At 39.4% G+C, this 26,716-nt stretch overlaps 1 long non-coding RNA gene across 1 annotated transcript in view; it reads right to left on the reverse strand.

The window, feature by feature from the left end:
• The window catches only part of LOC132906715 (uncharacterized), a 350,670-nt gene that overhangs the window by 60,999 nt on the left and 262,955 nt on the right, over positions 1 to 26,716 (reverse strand). The window lies entirely within an intron of this gene.

Below are 26,716 nucleotides of genomic sequence, written 5' to 3' on the forward strand. Positions count from 1 at the left end.
CTTCGACGATGCGACGCCCGGTCGTCTTGTAACAACCGCGTCGAGCAGTTTGCAGGAACGATTAACGTCCCTGTCGACGGAGCCTCGTTCATCCTGTATTCTCCATTCGAGAGGATGGCGCAAGAAAATTTGAAGGCGTTTTCACGTCACACGACAAGTGCTTGCACGCCCAATGAGTGGTGTATGCAAAATTTTCTCCCGTCGACGCTTTTATTATTTTACTACTATTTTATCTTTTTACTGCTCTTCTCATTGAAAAAAGCGACATCGAATGGATGTAATCGTATGTTATTAAAAACATCTAAGAAATTGACTAAGAAAATGACTGATTATGGTAAAATATTGATGTACATTGGTATCGAAGACACTGAAGGTTTGTACAAATTTCAGTGGTTATTTTCTTAACTCAAATATATGGAACTTTCCATGTAACTCGAGTACAATGTTATACGAGGATTATCGCCGTTATATAAAGCTTTTCGTACTTCGCACTTGGATCGCTTGTAAGATGTCTGTATTCTCTGACACAATATCGTTTAATAACGTAGTAACTTTTGTTAAACATGGTAGGAAGTAGATCAATTTAAATAACTTTTGAAATCTATTTATTTAATTCAGCTTTGGCTATATTTAACACAAAAATGCACAGCATTCCACGCGTTAGAGTTTCTTCGGCACCGTTTAGTTCGATTAATCAATTCGATGCGAAACAAATTTTATGACTTTGTCGAATCTCAGGGTCTCTCATTCTCATCTGTCTTTCTTAAAAAATGTTTAAAGAATCTCAAAGATTCAAGGATCTTGTATACGCAGAAAACAGCTTGGGTCTCTCGTAAAGGAATGAAACGAACGAGCCTTTGAAATATCGAGACGTTATTCCAAAATTGGAAAATTTACGTATCGTTTCGAAAAAAGTGTGCGAGCTAAAAATATCGAACAGTCGAGTGTAACTTTCGATTGTTCAAACGATTGAAATGTTTCAACGAAGTCCATAGTTGACGCGCGTCATCAAAACTTGCTTTTTTTAGCTTTAATTAGCGATCATCCTGTTCATTTTCCAGTTAAGTACGCACTTGTAACCTTGAGTTTGTTCCCGGGCAATTGTGAGATCCGGGAAAGGCACGCGTGCACTAACTAGCGGCAACCTCGCGAAATTCGTTAATGAGAACGAATCACGATTGGCAGAGAGCACCAAGTGAGAGTCGTTCGCGCGAATTATTTTTCGACGATATCGTTACATTGGTAATTGGTTCAAACGTCGTATTTCGTGCGTATGTCGCGGACCGTTGATTAAATTAACGCCATTTAAGGGACAAAAAGTGGACGGTAAAGCAAGCTAGGACGATGTTAGAACCTAGTATCAAAATTATATTTAAAGATAAAGTAGAAGGGTGGTTTTACTAATGTTTCGATACATTTAGAAAATTTGTAAGAATTGTACAACAACAACGAAAGGGAATAAAAAAAAGAAGGGACCGATACTTAATTAAGTTTCGTAACATATGAAATATTTTGTGACTGTTCTCGCGAAAGTCTCACTGAGAAATTTTCGTGCTCGATACTTCGAGGTGCATGAAAATTTCCGAAGTTAAGAAAGTGGTAGACGTTGCTCGTGTAACCTTGTTCTAAAATAAAGTATATAGGGGTGTCGATTCATGAACTTTTTGCGGAGACGATATTTTTGACGCGCGATGTATCTTCGACAGAGTAGAATATTTCTTTCTTTTTCGCTGTTTTATGTATTGAAGAAACTTCCATTACTTTCACATCGACCCTGTACATTATACTAGTTCACAAACTCACTGTATTTCCACCTTTCTATTCGATGTCCCATTTCACCGCAGCACGCTCCATCTACCGCGACAAGAAACGAAAAACCGGATGTAGGAACTCGAATCCCCGATGTCTTTGTTCCGGAAAAAAGATTACTCGTCGTATTGAAAAAGTCTTAGCGACGATATTATCCACATCTTTCTATATAACGAAACAATTCAATGGTTACAATTTTATTTCTTTACAAATATGTATTACCGCGATTTTCAAACATTTTAGTTAATGTAATTCCAAGCTTCTTTGTAACTGCTTAAAAAAAGTTTCATCCGTTTAAGAGACGCGCGAGAAGAAGTATACGTGAAAAACATTACGGAAATGATACTTGTGAAAAATTCATTTGCACCGGTGGCATGATTCCTCGTACATATTCCTCACTCGCGTGAGAAACGCGTCGTTAAAGTTCGTCGAACTGAACGTAACGTAGGTGGTGAAACTGGAAGTCGTAAAAAGGAAACGGCAGCCACTTGGATGAAAATTTTGTGCTGCTAATTTGAGATTGTCGCGACACGGTAAAAGAAAAAGTGTCTGCGCTGGAAGTAGTCCCCCTGGTACACCGGTATACCGGTATTAACTCGCGTAGAATCGCCTCCGAAACTTTCATCAAGACGTTCCATAATCCGGGATTCTGCTCGAATCGCTGCAGCATTAATGGATAATAATTAACGCGACTTCTTCTCGGAGATTCTCTCGAATGAAAGCTAAAGAGAACTCGAAACTGCTCGGCCATTTTAGCGATCCGCCTCTTGAAAAAATTCGTCGAGAGTTTAACGTCGTACCTATTCAGCTGACTCGTTGACCGTGCAAGTTGCGTTATACAACGTGTATCGTCAATCGCGTTCTTTCACTGGATAATTTTAATTCGCGCCGATGAAATCGAAAGGATAACGGGTATGTATACGTTGAAATACAGCGATATATCGACGTATGACTCGACGGCAGCGCGGATCCGATAAGGGTAACGTGTAAAGGGACGGCTCGATCATTCGGTGAAGTCATCCAGTGTACACTATGGAAAACGCGTACTCGGCTTATCGTTTAAGAGGTTAAACGATCGACAATTCTTACGTGGATGTGCATTTTAACTTCTTAAACAAGCATAAGGAAATGTCGCAACGGTTTAAAAACATTCGACCAAACAAAGCTATACCGTTAGTTTTTATAGTTTATAGAAATTGCTGGTAATCGGCAACTCGAGCGAGTTGATTCGAATCACAGATTCGATACCTCGAAATAATGCTAATTATTGCTAGTTCGATAGAACGATATTATCTTGCGTTAAATGACAGAATTATAGAATGAATTAATTGTTATCGTAATTCTCGATTATCAACCTATTTGTTAGTAATTCGTTCAAAGTGAACAAACGATAGGAAATCGATATTATTAAATCCGCGGGATATGTCTATATCTGTACATGTACATGACCGTGTACTAGACCATCCTGTAAGTGATGTAACTGTGCCGATTGATTTTAAAAGAGTGACGGTAGGAGTTTTATAAAAAGGTAACAGAGAACTTATCGTTAGCAGGAAAATGGCAAACATCGCTGACTAACGAGCTATGGATATCTATTTTTTCAAATTTATATTTTCATAAACGGAATAGAAGGAGTATCGTATTTTGGATATTTGATTTTTTATCTGATATTTTATTTGCATCTCTAAATTTTCCATAAATGTATTAAAGTCCGCGGTCGCCCGATTAATTACCGACTGGTAACGATGTTTGTAGGATAATCGATAATTACTATAGGGTAACAGACGTAACAAAGCGATCAATGAGAACAAGCGACGATATTTGCAAACCGAACACGTATCAAGGATACCGTCCGTATAACTCTGTTTTCATTTAAATAGATATACTAGACAGAGGTGGTGCTGGCGATAAACCTTCCGACGGCGTTTCAATATTCCTCATCCCCCGGGCTATCGTTGGCTAAAGGTATCAGGTTGGAGAACGCGAAGAGGCCGTTCGTGTTCAGAGACATTCGGATACTCGGCACGAGACGCGCTCTCCTTTGCAAAATGGCTCGATTCGTGCGGTCTCGAATAGTAAAGCCGGTAAGTGGTACTAGAGCGAGGGCAAAGGATTTTTTCGAATCGCGAGGACGTCCCGTAAATTCGTGAAGCTTTCACGGTGAGAGGGCGAAAGGGAAAACAACGGGCCTCGTCAGAAACGTCGTCGCAAACGTCGCGTCGTTGTCGTCGAAACGAGCCGGGATACGAAGACAAGAGGTTTTCATAAACAATGCAGCTCCACGAACGAAAGGGGTAGAGGTGGTTGACTCGATCTCGAGATGCTTTCGTCGACGAAAGAGACGAAAATCGGTGCAAAGTATGTGCACCTACGTGCTATAGGACATCCAAAAGTATCCTGAAATATTTAGTTAACGCTGTTGGCATCGTAATGGAAGTGGACTTAAGATCGGTAAGTTCACGTACAACGACGATGACACGCTACATCGACGTCGTTTCTGGATCCTTTTGATTCTCGAATGGCTTTCTTTTCCCCCTTTTCCCCCTTTTCCACTCCCTTTCCCACCCCTTTTTCTCACAGACCGTTTCTTTTCTCCTATATTTCGTGTTTCATTTACTTCGTTTCCGCCACTGTTTCTGTTCCCCTCCTCCGAACCATCTCCGTTTGTAAATCTCTTTCCCTTCCTTTTCTTAAGGTGTCTCGTGGTAGTTCTGTTTTCCCGAGTCGCGTCTTTCGCCTCTGTCCTCCGCTTTATTTTCTTTCATTTTCCAGCGCACTTTTGTCCCCTTCTTTATTCTCCAAGATGTAAATATTTTTCTACCGAAACACCAGAGCCTTTCTCTACTTCCTCTTCGGCTATTCGTATCTTTACCCGTGTATCCCTCTGAATGCGAGTAATTGCTCTTTTTCCATCTTTTCTTATTTCAAATCTCTGTCGATGGTTTCACAGTTCGAACGTCTATACGACGATTTTTCTAATGATCTTTACTCGCTTTCTTTTCTCACTTTAAACATCTTGTTCCATTTATTCCGCATCTTTTTTTCGTCTCCACTCGCCAATCTACCACATCGTCTTTACCTTCCCATTGCTGTCTCGTCTTAGTTCTCCTTCAGTTTGCCTCGGTTACGTCGATATTACGTAAATTGAGCTTAAGCGGTATCACGCTGTGGAAACGCCGGCCAAATAGGTCAGCTCTGGCCGAGCTACAACTGTGCAGTCAAGAGATTTTCGACGGAACAGCCCAAACCGTTTATCATTCCTGAGAACGATCCACGGACAAGACATTTCGTTCCATTCTTCGCAACTTTTTTGGATGGCAGTTGAAGCACAGCTCGCTACGCTATGCTACAAACTTCGTAAATTTCCAAAATTTCTTACTGTATCTTTGATGCAGAAATATCAGACCGTTGTTACAAGATAAGTCTCTTTTACTTCTCAAAGGCCGGAATCTTTAAATCGAGAAAATCCTGTTTGATTTATCTTTGATCGATGCAGAGAATTCAGATCGTTGTACAGTATTTAATTTTAAATTCTATTCGCGTTGTTATTCCAACGTTATTTATTTCATTAATTGTATATCTTTTTTCAGTGACTCTGGAAATTCTGAGAATCTCCAGGTGCAAAATTTGTTATTTATCGAGCAATCGGCATATTAAATTTACATCGTTTCTTTTGAAACATGATACTCGCTTCCTGCAGTAAACTGAAAAAATTCGATCGAATGAATGAAAAAGTCAATTCTTTCTGGTTAATAGAGCATTAAGTATTCGCGTCTCTTCGTAAAGTGCCATAATTACACTCTTGTTTGTTAACCTTCCTCCTCCATAACTCTAGAATTAACGTCCAGAATCGTTTAACTTCATAAAAAAATTTACTTCGCGTTGATTGATCGTCACATCGAAGAATTGTTCCGAAATATTGTAATCGCGTGTTCACGCTATTAAGAATTACTTCGGCCCGTAGTCGGGGCAAGGTTGCGAATCAGCACTGTAGAAGTGTGCATCAATCTGCACCACGAGACACATGTTCCCAACCCTGTTGGAAAATTTGTGCGCGTAATTATCTTGCGAATTTAATGTCCAAAAGTAATTTTCGCTCGTGGAGAATTGTCTCGGGATTTATTTACATGCGTTTCACGCGATAGCTACGGAAGAATGGTAGTTGAGAGTAGGTTTCTGGTTCGCCATTCGGTATACGCAGCTAGTTTTGCATGGTTCGCGTTCATTTCGTATTAACCTGCGGCTGTCTCTGTAATATACTCTTGTTACCAGTGAATACTAACGACAAGGTTCGAGATAATTATTAACGCTATTAATGACAGATAGTTTTGTAGACTAATGCGAAAATATAGTTCGAGAAGCGTCTTGTAAAAGACTTTTAAAAGATTTCTGGATCGATCATTTACTGGCACGACCCAGCTTTGACTCGAAATATATTTATTTCCAATTTAAACACTACTTGTATTCATATTGAAAATTCATGAAACTGTTCACTCGCAAGACGATTTTGCGCCCGTAAAATCTTGCACAAAGCAATAATTATATCTGGTAACGATATATCATCGATAATTATGACTTTTGCTCCGATTGAATGCTTGATTCTCTAGGAAAAACTCTCGATCCAGAAGCTGACGCACATCCTGAACTTTCAACTCTAAACTCTCTTTAATTCTTCGAATCTTTACTCTCACCTACTCGCGTACTTATTTTCCATAATCATTTATCACGCACATTTCTTTTTCCTTTAGTTCTCCCTCAAGTTCTCTTTCGTTCAGTGTGGACATCGAGACACGTACACCGCAGCCTTGAATAGTCGCGCATAATCGCGAGCTCTTCAAACACTCTTCTTTCGCATCTCTAGCACTTTAGACTAAGTACCCTTCATTCGCACATCCATAGCTCTAACTCAAACGCTTTTTACTCTCTGCTATAGTATACCGAACAAAGTATTACTAGAACATGATCCGTTGTGCAACAACTTCGCTAATTCGAATCAAATGCCCGCTTTAGGAATCTCTCAAAAGCAAATGCAAACATTTTTACGAAATATCTCTCGCTGCAATAATCAATTGCACGTACACTGGCCATGCGTGAAGAAATTAACCTTCTACTGTCGGATGTTATTTTATCTTAAATCTTATCTTAAACGTCGACCATAACGGCGACATTCAAAATTTGTCTGCAGAATCGGATGGCATTACTATGACAGCGGTAAATATTTACCGGTTCGACTAGTCGGCAGTGGCAACAAAAAAGTATGCCGTTGATCGTAAAGGGTTAATTAATCCGTAACATGCTCGCAGAGGCAGGAAACTTTCCACGAAATATTTCAAAGAACGATTAGCAACTTTTGCGGTTTATCGTAAAGGCGACACGATCCAAAGGTAAATTCATGGATGCGTGGCGAGCGAAGAATTAATCCTCTCGCGTGCCGACAGAGAGTAGCGTATTGTACACGGCGAGGTTTGTCAGTGTAGCTGGATTTGGCCGGTGGGCACGGCTCGTTTAACCGCGGCTAGCCTCGTATTTCGTAGCACAAAAGCCCGATGCCGTGAATGGAAGGGTTAGAGGGTCGAAAAGCAGGTATCTTCGGGCTACGGGATAGCCGTACGATTGAAAGCGACGCGGTTTTAGAGGCTGCGGAACGAGGGCAGGCTACAACTAACCGGACTGGTTCGTGGAGTCTTCGGACCCGACCTCGCTTGCGCCTGTAACGGACCTACTGTTTGCACAGATAAGAGTAATTAATGTCTTCTCGGCTCTGGGTTCCCGGGGCGACAACCTCGCTTCGTCGCCTCACACGACCGGCTAACAGCCGCTGGCTCGACGAGCTGCCTTTCTTTCTTCCTAGATGTACCCGAAGACTCGCCAAGGTGGGAAGTAACGCCACGTCACCTGCTAAACGACTCTGTTAGGACGCCAACGTGACCGTTACTCGCTCGATTGGTCGAGGTTGGTTTTAAAGGACAGACTCGGTGACTGCTGGCAATTCAGTTTCCGACGACATTGGTCGAGAAGATCGAACCGCAAACCGAACCGGGGCTTGTATTGAGAAAATCCAAGGGATATAGAAGTGGTTTAAAATGGTACTTGTATTTGAAGAAGTTGGAGATTGGAGATTGTAATAGACAATATCTGCACTTATCCTCGTTTCCCAATGAAACGTTTTTTATTCGGTTCTATATTTCATTCTCGTAGTATCAAATTTCTTCCAATCGTACGAAAGAATACTACTTCAAAGGTTTTCCTTTTTTTTTGTTCTTCATGCATATCTTTTAGCATTTTCCGCTAGTTGTTGTCGACGTTTTTAAGGATAGAGGTAAGAAGGTTCGTTGACGTGATTCAGCTATTGTCATTAAAACGTAAATCTTCCTGAAAAGTATACTCATTCTTAAGAAAGCTAAGAAGGTGAGTTCGAGAATTTAACAGCCAGCTTCGTATAATGATAGAACCGAAATTTGTCGAGTTCTATCGTTCTTTAAAAGACACGATGCTTACGAAATGCACGAGAAAAAGCGACGGAACAAAGTGTGAAAATATGATGATAGAGCGGCAGTTCTCGAACACTGACAGCTCTCTCGGCGCTATCTATAATGGATTAAACTTCAACTTGAACGGATCGTCATCGACTCGTTCGCGTAACTAGCAATTTCACGCGTCTATGGTGTCGATAAGACACCCTCTTACTTAATAACAGGAAATCGAATAAAATAAAAAGCTTCAGATTCTTGCTCATCGGAGCGTCTAGCGAAACAACGAAGTTTCCAAGATTCGAAGTCGATCAAAGAATGAAAAGTTGAACCGGACGATCGTTAACGACGAAGTATACAAAACGTGGATACCGTCTTAGTATAAATACGATGTTTCATAAGCGCCTGCAACCAACAACGAAGGCAGCCAAAAAGAACGTAACTTTCGTCGCCGAAGTTGCGCAAGTTTTCTTTCAATATAAGCCAAGATATTCTGTAGTCACGAGAGCCAGCCGCGAATAAACCGAACTGCAACGGCATCGGGATCTTAAATAAGATACTCGTTATGTGATGCCAGAACTACCGAAGCTCCCATAATCTTTCTAGGCGTGGGATTAAACTTTGACTCGGCGAGTTTGCTTCCGTAGGGATCGTGCGACGACGCGCTTTATCCAAGAGACGACAGAAAAAAAGGAATGCCCCGCTTTGGCTTACTCGCAAAAGTTTTTACAAAATGCTGTGAGAGAAAAAAGAAAAAAAGAAGAAAAGAAAGAATAAAAGGTAGACGACACTGTGCGTGCATACGTTGTATACGAAGATTTTGTTTCACGGAAATTGCAAGGGTGAGTTTTATCTGTCATGTACCATAATGTATGTATAACTTCAGTCCAAAAGATGTAAAAGAATCGCGCACAAAAATTTCAAGTTTCCTGCGAATCAACACGAAGAACGGTAGAACGAGCGTAGATGTAGACGCTTGACATTATTGTAAAATTATGTTATCATTGCGTTTAACTTTGCATATTTGCGTTTTTATTCGCTGGAGGATTCAGTCTAAATGTCGTTATTTCGCTCTTAAGCATTTACCAAAATTATTCGTAACCTACAAATAACTTATATACGTATGAATTATATATTACAACTTATATATCTATAAGCAATGTCTTATTCATCGTGAAATTGTGCGTTATATCTATTTTTAATGGTTACGTTAATTCTAAGCTATATCTCCCTATGCTCTACTTGAGACTTAACGCTCCTATAGGGACTATAGCCGAGATTTAAGTCACGCTCCCAAACCAAACCAAAGTCTAACCTAAATCTAACAGTCCAAGAGGGTTGCACGTTTAGTTGTTTTACAACCAAGTGGCTCTCTGTGGTACACTGGTCAATGCCCTGCAAGAAGTTGATTTAAGGATTCTAGCCGCGTACATTCTGCACAAAAACGACATTTGAATGTCAAATTTTCGTTAATTCTCATAAATAAAAGCGTTGATTCGATGTAATACTTAGGTAAAATTTACGGCGGTACCCGATAAACAATATCGCATTCCTTGTAGATAAAGAATGAGAAAATATAGCTCGAATCCTCGATAACTATTTAGTAAAAGTATGAACTGTATAAAAATTCTTAAAGGCAAGAAAGTTCAAAGATTAACTTGTGTTATATCTTCGGTCGAAATTAAATCATATTGGGATATATATACATAGGTACATGTTACTAGACTGCGAATTCTTATATTATGGTGATTATATGAAATTTGGAACTACAAAGTTGCACAGAATGCGCATAATATGAAAAAAATATAGAAAATATGCAAAGTACAGCGCTTCGTACGAGACTTGGTAAGCGAAACAATTTTCTACCAAGGTTCTACCCTTTGATCGTAATCTGAAGGATAGGCATTTGCATAAAAATCCGCAACCAGTCTACTACGTGTAATCGTAGTCTATCGCAGTGAAAACTTTCACGTGTACGAATTACAGCTAGTCATTGTAAATTTGCTCGAACCGAGTGACCTCGTGAGACGCGAATAAAGGTGAAACAGTTTTATCGTCAAATTTCATCACGGCAATCGTCACAGAAGTCGAATAAGAGGAATTAGTGTCGTGTACGTGAGTTTTCAGCACCGATGGGAGACCGCGTCTAACTGCCAACAGCTATTACGATGTGCAGAAACCACCACGGATCTACCACTGACCTTTCCATGATCCTTTCAAAGGATTAAACTTTAACGTGTTCGCGGTAAGCGCTTTCTCAAACAACAACCAGCAACAGTGTTTCCATTAACAAAGTACCAAGCTGACTATGCTTTATAATTGCATCGCGGCAAGAAAGAATATAAATTCGTCAAGTGTATAGAATTGCATTATCCAAGGATAATTATTCAGCGATAACTTTAATTTCCAGTGTAATTAATTCTCTAAAATAATTCTTAGTGGGAAGTTTGGTAAGGGAAGTTTAATAAGGAAATATTTTTCTAGCGGATGTCGGTGGTTGCGCGAGACAGTCGAATGAGAGAGAATCATTTGGAGAGGACAAACTGACTTAAAAGTTGGACAGACGAAGCTCTTGAATTGCTTTCATTAAACACGTGCACGTATTAGGACATTGTGGAAATATTTGCTGTACCTTAACGGTTTATAGTAAATATTGGAATTTTCGGAAATGAAAGCGTGAATGTCAAATGAATATGGAATTTCTATAAAGTACGTTAATACACATTTACATAGAAAATTCCTTATAAAAAGACTAATTCGTTTCGACGATGATTTCGTATAATAAAGACTGTCTTAGCGGTGAAATTTAGGTAAGCTTGACAAATCCCTCAAATAATTACAAAGAATCGAAGTTAGAACTATTATATAAATCGATGTTTCACTATTAAGAGAAAATACGATTTGTTGAATCTGTAATGGGGGTTCTATCGAAATTTCGAATCCGATAACGATAACAAAAATAAATATAGATGAAAGTTTGCCGTAAATCTTAGCTGATAGCAGTGGTTATAAAACGAAATTAAGATTTATTTACGTTGGAGAAAAAGTTCGAAGAATCCTAAGGCGAATCCTAATTCGCGAATAAGACTTGCCCGTGAAACCGAAGATTTATCGAGGTATAGGGCGGAGTTTCTGAAACTTTAAGTCAAAGCCTATTTTACGTAGAAATTTGTTTCTCTGCTAAATGTACTTGGATGTTCGCCGTTATGTATAGTATAATTCCACATGGTAAACGCTCGTCTTCGATTAATTCGTGCACGGAATATTAAAACGCCACAAATCCATCGGGTAAAGTGTCCTCGATGTTATTACAGATATCCATTAATTTCGCAACGACCTTAAAAGTAATGCAATTAAAATCTGTGGATATTCTGTCGCAAATTTAATTAATGAATCTCTTTAAACTCCGCCGAAGGTCACCTCGGCGATGCTTCCATATTAAAAATAGAATCTCTGCTAAAATGTACAATGCTGGCGTCCTTTTTTCTTTTTTTTTTTTCTTTTTTTTTCTTCATTTGACATAATTACCGAAGTATAATATATAAATACAGTAAAATATATAAAATATTATACGTTCTCTCTCGTTGAAATCTCTTGCCTCGCCTTTTTGCTAATTATTTTGACGACGTATTTGATTTACATGACGACACGAGTACACGAAACAATTTTTCATGCGTATTTTCGTTTGCACGCAAAAGATTGCGGAAATAATTATCACATTAAATTGTAAACATTGGATTAAGAAGTACCGCGAGAATTTTAATTAAAAAACTTTTCTGGAACTTGAAGGAATTAAAGGAGTTAAAAGTTGAAAGATTTAAAAGCCGACATGCCCATTTAAGAAATTTGTAGGATTCAACCCTTTCATAAAATTGAAAAGTCAACTTTTGAAACACTTCGAGTTAAAATATTCGGCTCTTCTTTCAATTCTGTTTGATATTCCTACTAATTTCATATAGTACTGTTTCTCTATAAAAATATATTCTTATATCATCGGTATCTTTAAAGGGCTATGGCGGTGTGCATCCGCGGGATGTTTCGTCATAAATTATAAACATTTCGATTTCAAGCCGAATTACTATCGTCTTCTTACGTGGGAATGCATTCCGTATTCGTGGAACTTTAAAGATTTTAGCAAGACTGGAATTGTACGATCGGTATTCCGATTACGCCATTGGCGAATTCGAGTTTACCCTCGATCCAGATCGTACGGACCGTAGTTTATCTTAACCATCCGAAAGATCGACGATAGAACCGAAACTAGGCACCTGGTGCATTATCGATTTCCCAACAGACAAATACACTCGATATCAGCGTGTCTTCCTTCTAGCCATCCAAAGTAAACTTGGAAGATAACTAGATAGTCGAGCGTAATGATATTTCAGAATTCGATTGATTATAGCATTGGAAGATCACGCGAGTACATAATAGATACGTTAATATTTGATATTTGTTGAAAAACGTATAGTTAATAGAATATCAGAGTTGCTCCTAAACGAATGAATCTTAATATTAAAAGATTCATATAATATTTAAATATTTAAGAATCCAATAGCTGTACACAGCATACGATCGTTTAAAATTAATTCACACATAGTATCGTTAATAATGTTCGTTTCTCAGATATCTGACTGAATACTGCGTGTTCTACTGCTACGGACTACGTCGCCGTGCCGTCTGATCGTATATTTGGTCATTCTACTGGCGGTAGAAAATTCTCATCTGTAATATTTGTTGGAAGAATACCGCGCAATTCTGAGTGAAATATCGGTTTAAGAGCTAGTTTGTTTGCAAGCTGGCAGAGACTCTTACAACTCGTTACATTTTGCTTATTATATATTATAAAATAGATATTGCCAGCTGTTTCGGCCGAATATTAGACAACTCTTTTAAAGCAAAACGTGAAATGTTTGCGACTATTTAAGGGTAGAAAGGGACGCTTTTGCAACACATTTTGCAGTTGTTGCTTCTTTCGATACAGTCGTGTATCGTTGTATCGTAATTACGCACAACAACGTGGAAAGTGGTCGGAAATAAATAAACGTAAAGTCGTGTCGAGACATACCACAGAAACACGATTATCGCCACCTCTGGAGCAATTATTAGCATCGAACACATTGCCCCTAATAGATTGGTATGGTCATAAACATCAGCCGAAAGGTTGTCAAGCTCACCCCAGCCGACGCGTTGCTCTCTCGCGCTGGCTCGCGAGTTAATAGCCCGTACTTTCAGCTCGTAACTCCGAGGGCGATCTAGATAAAGCTGCTTTATGAAGCCAGAGCGAGCACACAGTTTCTCTTCTGTAGTCGCTCGCCGCGTGTCGTCGAGTCGGGTCGAGTCGCAGGCCAACAATAGCCACGCGTCGTCTAGACGCGTACCTAGCCGTGTTCAGCTCCGGCGAACTCGTTCTACCCATCGAGAACCAACTTTAGGTATTTTCTCATACACCGTGCGCAAATTTGTCCCCGTCATAGTTTCTCTAACATTAACAGACTGTTTCTAGTAGTACGCGGCTACGGAATGTCATGATTTACGAGAATTACGCTGTCTACACGCGAAACTTCGTTACAGTATAACCACATGAAATTTCTTCGGTCTGATTTCACACGGGTTTCTTCCAGTTGCTTCGACGCTGCGTTAATTTGCGGGCGCAACGATGCTTTACCGCTCGATCGTTTCCTATTATTTTCCTACACGTTACAACGACGTGGAAATAAAAGTGGGAACGTCGGTAGTGAATGCGTAGCCTCGGTTTATACACCGCATGCGCTTTTGGTTTTTGTAAACTAATAAAGTATCTTTAGGCGAAAAAGGAGCACAGTATCCTTATGTGAAGTTGTCACATTAAATAGAAACGGAGAGGTACTGTCGCACGTTCCTTTTATTACGCCGATCAGAAAGTGATACTGTCTTGTAACAGAGAATATAGAATATCAAATATCGTATAGGTTATATCGAAAAAATTAAATCGAATTCTGTATTAAACTCTTTAGCAGAATAGACCGAATGGTATTTAATTTACTTCAGTCTAAAGCAAAAATCGTTGAAACACTAGCACCGGCTGTAACTTGGAAACGGTATCTAAAGGGGCAGAGGAAACCTACTTATGTACGAGCATTTTTTCTCGCTAAAATCTATTTGTACTTACATTTCGTTAAATACGTTAAATACTGTTTAGCGTGAAACGCGAAATATAAAGTTTGACATGGTAAAATGTTGCCCGCTGATGAAGCGCATTCACCGTACCGTGCTATGACAAAAAATTCAGTTTTCAAAATATGAACAGTTACGGCCTTTATATCTGTGTGGTCGTACAACGTGAAAGGATACGTGAAAGGGGGAGGCGGGAGGGGGAGAAAAAGGAGAAGCGGCGTATAAATCTGTCGTTTTCACACGATATTCTATTTAATTGGTACGAGTAGCGTGTAAAAGTTTTATACAATCGCTTACAGGTCCATACCGCGTTGCCCACGCTAGTGGACTCGGTTTTCGTAGTGTCAACGATACCGTACCATTTTTTAAACTTCTTCTCGTGGTCTGTTTTAAACGGGACGCGAGAGTAGCCGCACTCGTTTTCATATTTGCGAAGGGACGGTTTTTCAGGCAAGACGGTCGAAATATTTTGTCGCCTCCGCTCCCTACTTCCGATATTTCATCCCGGCGACGATAAACGAAGCTTTCTCGAGTAGCAACGCGAACGCGACCGCGCTTTTATTATTTCACCGATCCTATGCTAATCCGAGTGGCGCACGATCCCGACGAAATTAGTTATCGAACGTGGAAAGATCGCCGAATCCTGTTAACCGCTGCCATTTACGATCCCGATGCGTGCATAAACTCGCGAATCTAACGACCGAACATTCAGGATCAAACGTTTTGTCGGATCGTGAAGTATTATCGTATTGTTACTCTCTTTATTATTATATTATATTCCTCTATGGATTTTTGCACTCGCGGATTTTAGCACTGTAACAGCTGAAGATATTTTCAAATAAACGTGTATAGATATACGAACGAAACCTTTTTGATAAAAATTTTTCAGGTTTGACACTCCTGAAACCTGGTAAACTATTTTCGACTTGCCTTCGTATCTATAACTTGCGAATAAATCGAATTAACACTTTCTCAAACAACATATGACCATTTTAGCGAATGCGTAGGAAATACGGTATAAGAATACGTTGCAAAGAACCGAAAGATAAAGTTCATTGAATTTCACTTTGCATCTCCCATACCGATGAAATATTATACATATCGATAGAATCGTAACATTAACCTTCATCGTAGAATTGTACGTTATAAAAAGTGAATTTTTTACTTTATCTCTTGAAGCATTCTCTCAAAAGTGACGAATACACGCACGAAAAGCCTAACGCCGTTCCTCTGTCAGACAACAAGCGGCTCTTCCAAAACGTACCTGACGTTTTCCACCTGAACGGCGAGCGTTTTGCAAAACGATTCGACGGTACTCTCGTCGACGAAATCGCATAGGAGTCAGTTGCAGTTAAGCGTTACTCTTTGCTCGTTTATTCGTCCTTTCCTTTCCGTCCGGTTTTCATCCCCCTTCCTTATCCGAGTGGAATACGAACACTTGGAATTATTTGCATAGCTGGTCGCGGACAAAAAATATTTTGTCGGTTGCTCTTCAACCTTCCATAAATTCGGGTTACACCCCTGTTTCGCTCCGTGAGCCGAGAAATCGATCAAACTTTTTCCATTCCCTCTTGTTCGCGATCGATACTTGGCTACTGGTCGATAAAGTACATTTTTACAAAAATATTGATTCCTGTTTCGTGCAATGATTATCGACAAACTCGCCGCGTGAAAGTATTCGCAGTGAAGATGATCTAATTGAATATGGCTTACAAATGTAGCGCTGTATCGATTGTTGGAATATATTTCGTTATATTTGTATCTAATATATTTTCAGATTCGTTTCAAATTTTACCAATAAAATCGCGATAGCGCGTCCCTTAGCGTTAATGAGGTTTCAAAATGTTGTCTGTAATGTATACGTAAATAATTTCCATCGTTCGTTCTTTCTCACAACCGCGACGTTTGCCGACGTCTATTTGAAATTAGCAGTAATAAAAATTAATTTAATTTGATCAATTTAGAAACGGTATAAATATCTGTGTACAATCGTTCTTTCGAATTGCAAACCTTTTGATTTTCAATTAATCTTTTCTTAAACGTGCCTCGAATCCTACGTGAAACAATGTAACGCTTCGAATCAAAACGAAGATAATAACGCGCGATGCTGTTTGCCAAATAAACGTCAATTCGAACGAAACGACGGAAAATGCAATTTCATTGCGTTCTCTAATTGAGTAATTTCCAATAATTATCGCTCGTTCCCGCCTAGCAACGAGCGACGCTTTGTTTAAATAACTTACATACCCGTGGGTTCTAAATGGTATTTTATTTAATCCCTGGTGCGATTGAACGTCAGAAAAATAAAGTGCCAAAATTAATGTAACGCGGTACGTCGATTCGATAACAGAAAGTAGCTGTTTTCAATGCTAATTAAATTTCGTGCTTTTGTTACGCGTAATATATTCGATACGCATTAAATTTTCGTTTTTAACGTTACTTCGGTTTAATGGATATTTCAATCAATTTTCTGCTATAATATCAAAAATATTTTTCCTCGATTTAGCTTCATCTCAGTTACCATTCTTGACGTATCCGATATTCCAATTCTAATTTATACATTCGCAAAGAGTTTAGGAATAAGATTTCAATGAAATGTCCTCTATTTTGGATCCTTCGGACAGAGACGAAATCAATGAATGGATTAAGAATTTAAAAGTACGTTCAATTTCTCGACGGTCGATTTCACATCGTTTCGGTTAACGTGTTTGTCTTTTCTAATATTGGAACTGTAGCTCATAAATTCGCAAAGAACTTACTAATAAAAAGAAAATTTGGTCTAAAAAAGTGTCTATTCCTGATTTACAAGGACAGCTTGGACCTACCGCGTCTATTTTTAGGATCTGCCTTGGGCCTTTATCACCTCGCACGGCCCCGTAATTCGTACGACGGTCCGCGATAATTCAAACTTCTATCGGCCGAAACCGATGATACAGTCCGTTTGACGAATCGACAACAGCTACGAAGCGTTATTAGGCGAAGACGGGAACGAACGATTATTGTAAAAACTCCCTGTCATTCTGAACATTCGTCTTCACCGTTGTTAAAACGGTGTATGGTATCGCGAAAAGGTGTGTCGGTGTTTCCTTGTATCGAAAACAGGCGGAAATCGCAACCGAATATAAATTGCGTAGCTAAGAACGGTGAAACGTCGCGAGAAAGCGCTGTTCTTCCATATTCATGCGTTCTCCTCCTTGAAATCGTGGCGAAACAAGCTGTAGAAAGAGATTGGTAATACGAAAACTAGAATACTTAGGTTACAAGGTTTTCGTCGCTGAGGCGCATTAACTGGCAACAAATTTATATTTAAATATTTATCTTTTTAATTTGATCACGACCGAATGTTGCGTAACGATCGCGTTCGATCGAGAAACTTATAAACTAAGAATATTTCTAAATTTGTGAAAGATATCGCTAATAATACGAAAAATTCGTCCATCTTTCGATTTAATACCGCGAAAAGTTACGACAACCGCGCCATTGTATCCATCTGCCCTGTGACTACTATCCAGAATGGGGGATCCTTAAAAAGAGCGGGCACACGATTGTAAGTTTCTGCGCTACGTGAAAAGATCTCGCAAAGTTTAACCAATAAAAAGGCAAACTTACCGCAGGAGAGTCTGTCGTCCGAACAAGAAAACGTGATTTCGTTGTAGTACGCTACGGGCTGCCATCGCAATGATATCTCATTGAATCGCGTTTCTACCGATAACTCCGCGTTTAACGAGCGGTAGATACTTACATAGCTGTTTCGTGTCTACGATCATTTATTAATAAATATAGACAACAGGTTTTTAGCGAGAAAGAACGAAGGTGAAATATTACGAAACAAAGTTATAAATGCAACTACAAGATAACATTATAAACGCTAGGATTATGTATCGTTTGTTTAATTATTTAATTTGTGGAAGAAGCTTTTATCCATCTACGTATCGAATATTAAACTTGTAACGTGCTATTTATTTATTTACGTTCATTACCTATGGCAAATGGTTTTCGATAAAATGAAAATGCGGTCCGGAATACGGTCAAAAGTATCGAAATAGCATGTTACCAGGAGGTGATCGTGAAAAATAGCAAAAGTTCTCGCACTCGGCGTGTTCGGAAGAATAACATTTTGAGAAGCGACAGATTTGTTCAGGTTTTTCGTGACAGACACAATTGATTCTCGCTTCGCCGCCATCTGGAAATATATCGAATTTTTCATGCCTGGTGCGTGGTTAGAAAAATAAAATCTCAGCCAAGTGGCAAATTTGTCCGCGCAGTTGTCTTGAGAAATGGCAGATTCCTCGTACGAATACCATCGAGGGACAAGAATTTCCTATATCCAGAAACACGATAGACAAGAAAAATTTTGTTTTTTTTCTTTCTTCGTCTTGTTTGTTAAATTACGATATATCGTAAAATTACGATAACTTCTTTTTATTATAATCGCGTAATAATCAATAAAGATTCCGAGGAGGTAGTACCGCATCGTTCCGAGTCAAATCTAATTTTCTTCGTTCAAACTTTACTCTTATTGATTAAACGCTATAGAGGGAAATCTCGCAGTTTAAAATTATGTTTTCGTTGTTTCGTTAAAAAGTAGAAATAACGGAGAAAATGCAATTGCCAGTCTCGTTTTCCTTTCGAATCGATATGCTCTATTAAGTTTTCCATTCCGAGCATCGGATCTCAAACGTATCCAGCTTTTATTCTCCGATATGTCTTATTTGTTGCCAATCGTGTAACGTTATTTAACAATAACGAATAATTCCTGTATTATACTCGCTGTAAAATGTGTCGTTAGTACTTATCAATGAAATAAATTAACGCTCTTAAGTAGTCCTTTATGCTGTAGATTATAGATTGTGATAAAATACCGACAAACGTTGTAACATCTAAATATATATAGATATAAAAATCATAGATTAACGTAGGTACTTTATACGATCGATATGCTTCTTTCGCTATGCATTTCGTCTTTCCACTATGTTACCAGGATTAAAAATTGATCGTCGAGAGTCGCGAATCACGTAACGGTGTTTCATAAGGAGTTAAAACGCGGATTTTCATTACGTTTTCATCAAAGATTTTGCAACAACCTAAGGCTGTAAACTCCTCGGGCATCCCTTCCACGAACAGTCGTCGTAAAACGAAACCATAATTTTATTCGTCCCGATTAACTCGAACGAGATAGCAAGATCCCTTTGACAGCGTTTCCTTTAGATATTATTCCCAAGACAGCTGAACAAATTCAGGAAAGTCAGTGGAAACGATACGAAATCAAGGAGATCCTAATCCTCTATTTTACGAGATATTTGCATTTATTTACGGACTAAGCGCCGCGTCCGTGCGGAGTGCGGAGAACTTTATTCGAAAGTTGCCCTAGCACACACGCTACACCGAGTTATTACTGTCTGAAAATTTCCTAAGTGCATCGAATGGATTCAGCGAACGTACTTTAAGGGACTTACTACTCCCAGGTGAAAAAGACGCGAAAGCCGAAAGTTTCGCGAGTACCGCAGCACTGCATAATTAATCGGTAAAAGTCGCTGTGCAACTTGTTCGAATCATCGCGCGACGCCATCTCTTATGCATCGCCGCAAATCGGCAAAATTCGCGATACTTGCAGCGAAAAATACTTGCAAGAGCCGCTCGGCAAACGGGAATAAACGTTTCGACAGATGTCAAGCGGGGATGTTCGGCCGGATGCGTTGTTTCGCCATAGAATCGCTTTCGAAAGGCAAGGAAATGAAAATGAAGTAAACGGGTTCTGGACGAAACTGAGCGATTCAACGAGCTCCTGTTCGTCCGTGGTTAACCAGCGATGCTCTGTGGCGTTTCAGGGTTGGCTACCAATCTGTTTTCGTAGGTATTCGTTCATCCATCGACTCGCCCCTAATTATCGGCTTCGATGATATAAAGGTCGAACGAACGAAAGCACTTGAACAACTGTCGTAGAAAACTTTTATGCGCATAACCGAGTTACATAAAATATTTCAAAACACTTCGTTAGTATCGTAATAAGACACGACTATTACGACTATGTTGGTCAATTTCAAACTGATCCGAAAATGCATGTAAGTATCGAAGTAAGTATCAAAGTGCTAATGAAATTTCAAAATATTTCGTATAACTCGTAAAATATATTCGTAAATAGTTTCTGGAAATCCCGTTTGAAAATCTGTTTCAAATTTAACACGTTGAAACCGGAATGACCCACCGGTGGTTCACGATCTGCGCTTCTTTCTGGCGGCGTGGTTCACACCTTTTGTAACGTTGTGTAACGTTGTACATGTAACGTTGAACCTTAAAGATGATCTTATTTATTTAAATAAGTTTGATTGTACAAGAGATAAGCAGCTTATTCGATAAGCCGCTGGAAGAACATTCCGCGCACAGTACAGAAAGGCGCGCCGGCTTGAACGTGTTAAACATTTTCCTTTATTTATTTGCCTTTGTTCTTTTTAATCGCGAATTAAATATAACGTGACGCGTAGGTTCTCTCGTAGTTTTAAGAGGAACGGAAAGAGGGTTGTAAATGTAAATCGTATTTCGACAGGAGCGAATCAGGCTGTTATTACGTCATGACGATACGTAGTAAAAAGCCGAAATAGCCTGCATATGGCGGAAGGGAAGAAGACAGGGCGAAAGCTTTTCTTTAGGGAAGATCTATCCAAGTTGGAATCGTGTTATCGTCAGTGTCGCGACAGTTGTTTCGAGTACTGATTTTTCAGATAACGTTTGCGTGTTCTACTAATTTATGTAATAAACCGACTTATATTAATCACCGATATATTTAAAATAATTATTAACGTCTTATTCACATTGCCGATTTTGGCAATTTAATCAGGCTATTGCCGATATTTCTAGCGTACTATAACAAATTACGAAATGCACGGACGAGATATCACAGGTTTACATAGGTTTACACAGTTTACGTCATCCAATTTACCATTTCAAGCGAACAATAAAGTAAATTCAGTATTTTGAAATTTCTGTCGGAACCGGGGAGAAACAGAAATTAAAAAGTGCCCGGCATACAGGCTTATTAACTGTTAGATAAAAATGCAACGGTGGTACGCGTGACGTTGAAGCTTCTCCTCGTTTGCATCCCACTATATATTTCCTCAATTTGCATTTTAGTCGCATTATCCGAGTTTGTCGAGTGAATTTTCCATTTCGCTGGAAACTCATCATAGTCGCCCTTCGCACGACATTGTTATTTAGTAATGGAGAAAGATGACGCATGCCCGATAAGATAAAGAACCAAATAATAATTAGGAACGAACACGTTTAACAGCTTTATTAAAGGTTTTTAACTAATTTAATTTTCGATATTTCATCAACATAAAATTCAATTTACCTGAGAGATAATACGGCTTTATGATGAGAAAATTTCACCGTTCGGCCTGTACTCGTTTTACTATAACCGTGTACGGAAGAGAGCAACGTAATTAGTATCGTATTTTGCATTATGTATAAAATAAGTCAAATTCGACGAGCGAGTCAAGTTCTTCGTTTCTTTTTATCTTAACGTAGCTGACGTATTTGCATAATTTTCCTGCGATAACAATACAGGGTATTATATGGTTATCTCGTTCAGCGTTATAAAGGAGAACTCGCGACGGTACCATAGACACTTTTATTCGCAGCCGTTGAATAAAAATCACACTTTAATCTCGAGTAATTACTTTGGAATCGTAAACGCGCGATAAGTAAAAAAACCGCGATACTCGATCTTTATCCATTTTTCTTGCCTACAGGTCCGATATATCGCGCGACAATTATTCTTTCAGCTCGCGCATCGTGTTCGTATCGATAACCGTGTCATCGAACACGGTCGACAAATTGTAAATCAAATATCTGCGGTCACTTGTTTCGTCGATTTTTTCGATTGGAACACGCAAGACCCAAGACTGCGAGCTGAAAAAGCGACGATTCGAATCGAAGAACCGTCGTGGAGCGAAAAAATGGGCAAAAGGTAACGTTGAAAATCGCTGGTTCGACGGTCGATTATCGAGATTGCTTTCGTCTACCGAGCATGCCGGGTCGGGTACGAAAGGTCGAGCTCGATCATCCAAACCGAACACATAAATCTGACGCGGTTGTGTTTAAACAAGGCCGACTGAATCTTTTATTTTCTTTCGGCGTTTCTCGTTTATACGATACTGTTCCGAGATACGTCCAATACTCCGAGCGTTGCATTATTCTTCGACCTATAAGAAGTTATGGGAGAGCGTACGCAGGTGTAGAAACCTTGTTATTAGCGTCGTGAAGCTTCGCCCCTCGTTCTATCACGAAACTAGAAATCATATCGGTCGAATCGTGTCTCCTGTTCGTGTTTCGATCGTCCCGATCCTCTATATCCGTATCTTGTTTTTCACTATCGAATCGACGACGCCACGTTCGATTCTCTTTCGTTTTTGCGATGATTTTTCCAACCGTGTCGCCCGTCGTCAATTTCTTCCTTCGTCTCCCGTCTTGCGATCCTTTAATCGAAATTTGTCGCATGCGTCTCCTTCGGACGAATTCGATCGAAAATATGAACGAAACTAAGAGTTGCCCGTATCAACGGAACCATCTTTAATCGATCGATCTTTGGGAAGATATTTCATCGTGATTCTTCCAATGTTTGCATTTTTTGGGTTAGATTCGGGCGAGGATACGTTCTTCGTAAAAGTCGCCTACACCGATAGACATCGAAACATCTTTGATTAAACTGTCGTAACTTGTTATAACCGTTGCATCATACTTTGCCTAACTGTAGATGCAATATGTACGATATGTACGTCTTTGTCTTTTTCCGCGTCCTCTTATTTCATTGAATCGAGGGAACAAATTTCCGTAAGGGCGAAACGTGTTCGGAGCATCGGCGGACTCAATCTCCTAAGGGATATACAGCGCGAATCTTGCTGCATTTCTCTCTTTGCCGTCACCATCATCGTCGCTTTTGAAATATCCGTAGGGTACAATTGCTTTCCGCAAATATTATTTGTATGTTCGACGTTGAAAACGTTGTAAACATTTTGTTGTATAAGCAATGCTTCGTCGTAAAATCATTTTCTTTATCGATATAACGAACGAATGAAAAACAGGATGTTCCGTTGTATTTTTTAATTTTACCGATTCGTCGTATTCGTATCGTGTTAACATTTACCCAGATATTCGTTATACGAACGAATAATCGTCAGCGAAATCGCGAAATTGATACGTTTAATCGAATACAAGAGATTATCGTGCTTTCGTGATATGCGGTGCAACAAATAACACGTACCGTTTTCCTTCGCTTCTTGTATGCCTACGTATAACTAAGGGATGGTCTTCTATTTTTACATTTCCATACGTAATACCGAAAAATGCGACCAAACGGTTGGCAGCGTAAAATATTCAGCCAGTGCAACTGTGTATTTTAGAGATCAAAATATTACGGTAACGTAACAGATCGATTAATCTCTTTCCATACTAATTTCGACCTACGCTGCTGTCGTTCGAGCTTTCAAACTTTTTGCGATACGGCAACTCTTTTATTTGTTCTGATTTCGAAATGAAATCGCGTTTAATACGAAAAATACGAAGAGATTGTTTAGTAGAAAACATGTATTTTTGTAGTTGCATTCATCCGGCTGTTGTCGACGGTACGCACCTCGACAAGGTTGTTTCAAGAGCATCGTTGTCGTCATATCGCCGACTCGGTTCGTTCACTCGGTCGTTCGAAACCGAACTCGATCAAGTGCTCTAGAGACTCGTTGAATTTCCGAGCGCCTCTCCGAGTTCCTCTTTCCGAAAAAAGAAGTCGACTGCCTGCCAGTTTCTCTTCTATGTCCTCCTTCCATCTCGTCCTTCCAATTCCGTGTCCTTCGAATCCTCTTTTTCTCTCCTGTTCGTTAACCATGAATGGCTGTCGGTATCTTCCGACACTTTTTCCAGTTAGCAACGAGTGCCGATGCAAGCAACTTGCTAAAACACCGAACAGTCGAAAACGTAGTCGGACCGTAGGAACGATTTTACAACGTCTTACAACGATATCGCATCGTGAAGATTTAAAAAAAAAAAAAAAAAAAAAAAAAAAACTGGAAGATGCAAGCGATTGGCGAAACGCAGCTTGCGGAGAAACTTAAAGCCGATGGAAGCTACACCTGCGAAGTTAAGCGTTTATTCGTAGATCGGCAAGGAAAGACAAGATCGGAACTTTGAGAAATTCAAAAGACTCGAACGATACTCGTAATTAGACTGTGCATAGAAAGTAATATAATACAAATAATATGCAAAGATATTATAATATAAATATGGGTAAAATATAAAATATTTATGGTACGATACTTTTAGTTATATTTTTGGTAAACGAAACGATTGTCTGCTCAGGTTCCAGTGTATTTGTAAAAATATGAATTTTCACAGGTCTGTTGCATTTCGGTCTGCTCGTAATAATTGGAACATGGCGATAATCGTGACGCAACGCTGACGAAATTCATTTTCTCGCATTCGATTCGTCACTTTGCGATCGATGTAGAGATCTGCTCTAATTTGCAAATAACTGCGTTGCTAAATTACGTCAAAGGATTTGGAATTGAAATTCCGTTGCAACTTGGTGAAATAAAGCGGTGGACAATGAAAGATGACACGAACGTTTTCCACGTCTGAATCGCTTCTCGCAGAGCGCATGTAGCGAGGATACTGACACGAGCGGAAAGTGGATCGGTACACAGCGATAGATTCGAATGTAAAAACGAGCCATCCTCGCAGTTACATGGATATTAATCAAGCGATCGATTGTAGATTCGCGTCGAATTGCTTTCTAAAACGGATTTGCTGTTAATATCGTGAAACGCATCAGCGAATAGCGTGACGCGGCTCGTTGGTTCGATTCTATTCGACTGTATATTGACAGAGGATTTGAAATCAGGCCGCAGCGGATCAGCGCATTCGGTAACGACATTCCTACGACGACTACGTTGCACGCGAAAACTCGTTTCATTTTACACGATGGCAACGATATAGGTAAAAACGAAGGCAAGCGTTATTCGTGCGCGCACGAGGTACCAAGGATAGACAATGCTAGCGCCAAATAGAACACGCTCGTTTACGTGTAACCCATCTACACGATACGACGAAAGTACACGAAGAAAATAAAACAACCTTGAGAACAATGCACCGGAACTGTCACATTTTAAACGTAAACAAGAAAACCGCTACGTTCTTTCCCAAAACCAACTACGAGGTCCGGGCACAATATCCACTAGAAACAAACAATTAACAGATAAAGAAACTACGGCAGAAGAGCGAAAAACCGGCTAAGTAGGGGAACAAAAGAGAACACGAGATGGAAAATATTCTGCGCGGTCTTTACAGTCCACTCGCATTCTTGCGAGCGTCTTGAACACGAATACGAATGACAAACAATTTATGACGAACGAATCATAGGATAGAATAATTTAATCGAAACATTTCAGATTGAACGCCAGAACGGAAAAAGACGATACGAACGATACGAATCCAGTCGTCCACTTGTGCCCCATTTTTTCATCTGCATCCTTCTTCTACGTTGTGTGAAATATTAATGGAAATATCGCTCGAAACGTTATTTGAAACACCGTTTAAAACATTGTTCGAAATATTAGCGATATTTTACAAATCCGTATATAATTCTGTTTGTTTAGTAATGGATTTACGAAAGTATTCGAACAATCTTAGAAACATTTTATTTATATATTATGTAAAATATTTTCAAATTCCATTAGCGTCGTAACGAGACACGACCACCGTGATTACGTTTCGCAAAGATCATCAAAGTATTTGAACGGTTAAATATTCGCTATATTAGCAAACCACGAACAAGCGGCGAGACCGTCTTCAACGCAGATTATACATACTTAGCTATTAAAGCTATTCGCGCTGTACACTAATTATTCGTCAACTTTGTCTTTGCGATAAAACTCTTGTAACTTTTGTATGTATTCTGTACATATGTATATATCCTGGAAGTGATTTGAAATTTTACAAGAATTAATAAAAGACCCTGCGGTCGACGTTCCAATACTTTCGTCAGCCACTGTATACCAAGCTGTAGATACTACTAACGGATTAGAACATAGTGTTACGAAGCAAAGTGGGAATGGAGCGTAGTACGTAAGGATACTCGGTTGTTTCTTGCCAGCGTGTAACTTTAGGAACGGCGATAAACATTTTCACGAGGAAAAGTAATTGCTTCGTCCTGATATCCCGTCGCGTCGAGTGGCACGAGTCTCAGGAAGGTTCCGTTGATGCGACATTAGCGAATGGATTAATCCGCTTTACGTCAG

This window comes from Bombus pascuorum, chromosome 5 (genome assembly GCF_905332965.1).
Source record: "Bombus pascuorum chromosome 5, iyBomPasc1.1, whole genome shotgun sequence".
In the NCBI taxonomy this organism is placed as follows: domain Eukaryota; kingdom Metazoa; phylum Arthropoda; class Insecta; order Hymenoptera; family Apidae; genus Bombus; species Bombus pascuorum.